General features: G+C 40.7%; 1 protein-coding gene and 1 pseudogene across 1 annotated transcript in view; both read right to left on the minus strand.

The window, feature by feature from the left end:
* The window catches only part of LOC116103574, a 32559-nt gene that overhangs the window by 25652 nt on the left and 971 nt on the right, over positions 1 to 5936 (minus strand). The gene's annotated exons all lie outside the window — the stretch shown is intronic.
* The window catches only part of LOC116103572, a 3938-nt pseudogene continuing 1202 nt past the window's right edge, over positions 3201 to 5936 (minus strand).

Here is a 5936-nt window from a genome sequence, read left to right on the forward strand (position 1 = left end):
TAATGACTGTTTCTATTTCATTAGGGGATATGGGACTGTTTTAGATTGTTTATCTGATTTTCAGTTAGCTTTGGTACCTGGTATCTGTCTACAAAATTGTCCATTTCATCCAGATTTTCCAGTTTTGTTGAGTATAGGTTTTTGTAGTACGATCTCATGATTTTTTTGGATTTCCTCAGTTTCTGTTGTTATGCCTTCCTTTTCATTTCTGATTTTATTAATTAGGATACTCTCTCTGTGCCCTCTAGTTAGTCTGGCTAAGGATTTATCTATTTTGTTGATTTTCTCAAAGAACCAGCTCCTGGTTTGGTTGATTCTTTGTATAGTTCTTTTTGTTTCTATTTGGTTGATTTCAGCCCTGAGTTTGATTATTTCCTGCCTTTGACTCCTCTTGGGTGAATTTGCTTCTTTTTGTTCTAGGGCTTTCAGATGTGCTGTCAAATTGCTGGTGTATGCGCTCTCCAGTTTCTTTTTGGAGGAACTTAAAGCTATTAGTTTTCCTCTTAGGACTGCTTTCATTGTGTCCCATAAGTTTGGGTATGTTGTGGCTTCATTTTCATTAAACTTTAGAAAGTCTTTAATTTCTTTATTTCTTCCTTGACCAAATTATCATTGAGTAGAGTGTTGTTAAGCTTCCATGTGCATGTGGGCATTCTATTGTTTATGTTGTTATTGAGGAGCAGCCTTAGTCCATGGTGATCTGATAGGATGTAAGGAATTATTTCAGTCTTCTTGTATCTCTTGAGGCCTGATTTGTGACTGATTATATGGTCAATTTTGCAGAAGCTACCATAAGGTGTTGAGAAGAAGGTATATCCTTTTGTTTTAGGATAAAATGTTCTTTAGATATCTGCCCAATTCATTTTACAAGGCCACAGTTACCTTGATACCCAAACCACATAAAGACCCATCAAAGAAAAAAAATCTGAAGACTAATTTTTCTTATGAATATATATATATATATTCTCAATAAGGTGCTTGCAAACAAAATCCTAGGACACATTAAAAGAAGATCATCCTTAATGTCCAGGTGCTGTGCATAACTGGCTCTATCCCTCACTGGCTGGGACATGCTAGAGAGCTGACCCCACTTTTCACCAGTGGCAGCACTCAGGACAGTGTACTTTGTACCTCACTTAGGCAGCACCGTAGAGCTGACCCTGGGGGCAGAGATGTGGGTGAACAGTCTGAGAGCATGAGTGTGGGAGAGCTGACTCTGGAAGTCAGAAAAGCTGCCCACAGGGTCATAAGCATGGTAGACATAGCCTTAACCCTCACCAGCTGCAGCACTTGGAAGAATGGGCCCTGCACCCCACCTGGGCAGCAGAGCAAAGCTGACCCTGGAGGTGGAAGTGCAGGTGAACTGGCTGAGGGCAGGAGAGCTGGAGAGCTGACCCCGCCTCCCTAGCTGGAGCAGAGCTGGAGAGCTTGCCCTGCTCAGGCCCAGATCCAAGGTTCTGAATTGGCTCGTTCCAAAATCGATATAATCTGTGAATGGTTGAGATTCATGAAAGTCTACTGATCCAAAGCTGCAGGATTTCTGTGGCACAGGGCAACAATAGGATCATGGGGGAGGAGTCCCAGTGAGGACCCAATATTGATGGTGTCACAGAAGCCACAGACCTCAAACCAGACCAGTGTCTCATTGCAATGAACATTTGCAAGTGAAGATGTGCGGACAGAGGGATAAACTGAGGCACACACTGTGAAATACTACAGCTTCCATAATGACATGTTTTTCTATTCTCTCTCTCTCTCTCTCTCTCTCTCTCTCTCTCTCTCTCTCTCTCTGTTATCTAGGTGGGGAAGGTGCAAGAGTGAGGGTAGATATGAAGGGATGGGGAGAAGAGTGGGACTGGAGTGCATGCTGTAAAGCGCACAAAGAATCAATAAAAAGTAAAAAAAAAAAAAAAAGGTAATGTTCAAGTAGACTTTATCTCTGAGATGCAGGGATGGTTTAACATACATATAGTCCACCATATAAACAAGCTGAAAGTGAAAAACCTACATGATCATTTCATTAGTTGTAGAAAAGACCTTCGACGAAATCCAATACCTATTCCCTGTAGAGGGCATTTGGTCCATGTGCTTACAGATAGTAATAGAGAAATTCGAACAGTCAAACACGTGGGCTTTTCTCTTCAACAGGAGGGATATGCCCACTTATTTTCCATCCAAAAGGCTGGGATGAGCTAATAACCTTGCAGTCTTTGCCATTCTGTGGAGCCAGCCTTCACTTAAAACCCCCAGACTCCTGAGCATTGTTTCTTAGTCAATAGAACCCATTCTTATGAAAAAGGTCATATGTACTTTGCAAAAGAAATGTACTTTGCAAAAGAGTTTTGATATAGTCATACTCTAAGCTTTATTGTGAAAATTTTGTCAGAAGGAAACCTTTCCTTAAGTTGTGGGTGTTTAAATATGTAAAAAACAAACAAACAAACAAACAAAAACAAACAAAAAACCCCCCAACCAACCAACCAAAAAAACTCCTTGGAGTCACACTCTAAGTTTTGAACTAGCTCTGGTATCTAGGGCAGGCTGAACCAGGTCTCCTTCCTGCCTCTCATGGTTTGCTTCTCTGCTGGCTGTAGAGTTTGCAGGGATCTCCACACTTTATGGTAAAAGTCCTAGAGAGATTAGGGATGCAAGGGAGATACCTTATTCTAATAAAAGGAGTTACAACAAGGCCATAGCCAAACATCAACTTAAATTGTGAGAAACTCAAAGCAGTTCCACTAAAATCAGGAGCAAGATAAAGTTCACTTTTACCATACTTATTTAATATAGTACTTGAAGTCTTAGCTAGGGCAATAAGGCAACTGAAGGAGATCAACAGGATGCAAATTGGAAAGAAAGAAGTTCAGGATCTGTATTCGCAGATGATATGATAGTATATATAACTGAGTCTAAACATTCCACTGGGAAATTATTTTTTTTTCTTTTGGATATTTTTATTTCTTCAATTTTTTGTAAAGATTTATTTATTTATTATATGTAAGTACACTTCAGACACTCCAGAAGAGGGCGTCAGATCTTGTTATAGATGGTTGTAAGCCACCATGTGGTTGCTGGGATTTGAACTCAGGACCTTTGGAAGAGCAGTCAATGCTCTTAACCGCTGAGCCATCTCTCCAGCCCTCTTCAATTTTTTAATTATCAGGAGTAACTGAAACAAAAAATATATTTGAGTCCCATCATTATTGTCATTATGGAAATGGCTTTAATAGAAAATTGCTCAGATGAATATTGTTGCTTTTCAACTGGTTAATAATTGCCATTGATAAAACAGACAAGCCCACAGAATCTGTCCATAATGTTCAAGATGTGGTGGTATGTTATACAACATGCCTGTTCTCAGGGAGAACACCTAGGACATAATTTTGTATACTTCTTGATCTCATTATACAAGATAAGCAAAAAGGCACCACCCATGCCTCTGAGAACGTTGGACCATGCACCCTTGAAAAAACCCTTGCTTCCTTCCTTGTGAGCAATCTTCAGCCAGTGGTCAAGCGTGCTTGTATATGATATCAGTTCCTTTGCATCCTGACTGCATCATCACATGGTGGTGAACCGTGTCAAAAGGATAGGAAGTCAGGCCAGCAACAGTAGTGACAGACCGTGCAATCATCCAGCTGATGAAGATGTGAGTGTTCTTGGGATCTGGGAGCATTCCCTTTGCAGTGTCTTAGATACCAGAGTAGGCAGCTCGGTAGAAGATAATGCCCTGTACGGACACATTAAAGCCTTGGTACAGGCCCTTAATCCCATCAGATTTGTAGATCTTAACCAGGCAGTCACCAAGGCCTTTGAATTCCCTTTCAGCTCCAGCTTTGCCCACATTTGCTGCTAGATGGGTACGGGCAAAATCAAGAGGGTACACAAAGCACAAGGATGTGGCTCCAGCAGCACCACCTGATGCCAGGTTCCCTAGAAAGTAGTGCCAAATCTGGGTGCTCTTGTCCACACCACTCAGAAAGATCTGCTTGCATTTATCTTTGAAGGCAAAGTAGAGAGCTTGGGTGGGGAAGTATCTGATGACATTGGCCAGGTTACCACGACAGAAGGACAGGACTCCCTGTTCCTTGGGGATATGAACCACGCAGTCTATAACACCCTTGTATTGCTTATCTGCCCTGATTTGCTTGCTGGGATGCTGTACATGCAGCAGCAGCTTGCCCTGTTCAATGGGTGCTACTGCCATCGTGTATGAGAACTTCTTCAAGTCCCTGAAGAAAGAAATTGAAGAAGTTATCAGAAGATGAAAGATCTTCCATGTTCATGGATCAGTAGGATTAACATAGAGAAAATGGCGACCTTATCAAAAGCAAACTACAGATTCAGTGGAATTTCCATCAAAATTCCAACATGATTTTTTACAGACCTTGAAAGAGCAATTCTCTACTTCATATGGAAAAACAAAAAAAACAAGGATAGATAAAACAATTCTGAACAATAAAAGAACTTCTTGAGCAATCATCTCTGATCAAGTTGTACTACAGAGAAATAGTGATAAAAACTGCATGGTATTGGTATAGAAACAGACAGGCTGATCAATGGAATTGAATCAAAGACCTAGAAATAAACCCACACAACTTTAGACACTCTATTTTTGAAAAAGAAGCCAAAATCATACAATGGAAAAATGAAAGCATCTTCAACAAATGGTGCTGGTCTAACTGGATATCAGTATGTAGGAGAATGAAAATATATTTAGATTTATCACTGTGTACAAACTCAAGTCCAAGTAAACCAAAGACATGAAACAAGATATACTAAATCTAGTAGAAGAAGAGAAAGTGGGAAATAGCCTTGAATGCATTGATACAGGAGACAATTTCCTGATTGGAATACTAATGACTTAGGCTTTAAGATCAACAATTGATAAATGGGACCTCAAGAAGCTGAAAAGCTTCTGTAGGAAGGACACTGTCCATAGGACAAAACAGCAACCTACAGATTGGGAAGAGATCTTCACCAACCCTACATCTGACAGAAGGCTAATATCCAAAATATATACAGAACTTAAGAAGTTAGACTTCAACAAACCCAATTAAAAGTGGGGTACAGAGCTAAACAGAATTCTTAACAGAGGAATCTTGAATGGCCTAGAAACACTTAAAGAAATGTTCAACATTCTTAAATCATCAGGGAAATGCAAATCAAACGGACTCAAAGATTCCATCTTACACCCATCAGAACGACTAAGATAAAAACCACAAGTAACAGCCCATGCTGGTGAGGATGCAGAGAAGGGTGAACACTCCCCTACTGCTGTTGGCATTGCAAACTTGTGCAGCCACTTTGGAAATCAATCTGGTGGTTTCTCAGAAAACTGGAAATAGTTCTACTTGAAGACCTAGCTATATTGCTCCTAGGCATATACCCAAAAGACGCTCCACCATACGACAAGGACAGTGCTCCACTATGTTCATAGCAGCTTTATTTGTAATAGCCAGGAACTAGAGACAACCTAGATGCCCCTCAACTGAAGAATGGATACAGAAAATGTGGTTCATTTACTCAATGGAATACTATTCAGCTATTAAAAACAAAGACATCATAAATTTTGCAGGCAAATGGATGGAACTAGAAAATATCAGTTCCTGGGTTACCTGAGTCAGGTAACCCAGACTCAAAAGGACACGCATGATATATATTCATAGATAAGTGAATATTAGCCATAAAGTACAAGATACTCATAATATACCCCAAAAAAGCTAAACAAGGATGCTTGACTCTCACTTAGAAGGGGGAATAAAATAGTCACTGGAGGCAGAGGGAGAGAGGGAACTGAATATGACAGAGGATGAGAAGGGGAATGGTGGGGGTCAGGATCAGGTGCAGGGCCAGAGGGCCAGAGGGCCAGGAGAATGGACGGAAATCTGCAGCTGCTGGGCATTGGGGAGCTAGGTGGCGGGGTGTGTGTGTGT

The sequence above is a fragment of the Mastomys coucha genome, unplaced genomic scaffold (assembly GCF_008632895.1).
Source record: "Mastomys coucha isolate ucsf_1 unplaced genomic scaffold, UCSF_Mcou_1 pScaffold21, whole genome shotgun sequence".
NCBI classification, from domain to species: domain Eukaryota; kingdom Metazoa; phylum Chordata; class Mammalia; order Rodentia; family Muridae; genus Mastomys; species Mastomys coucha.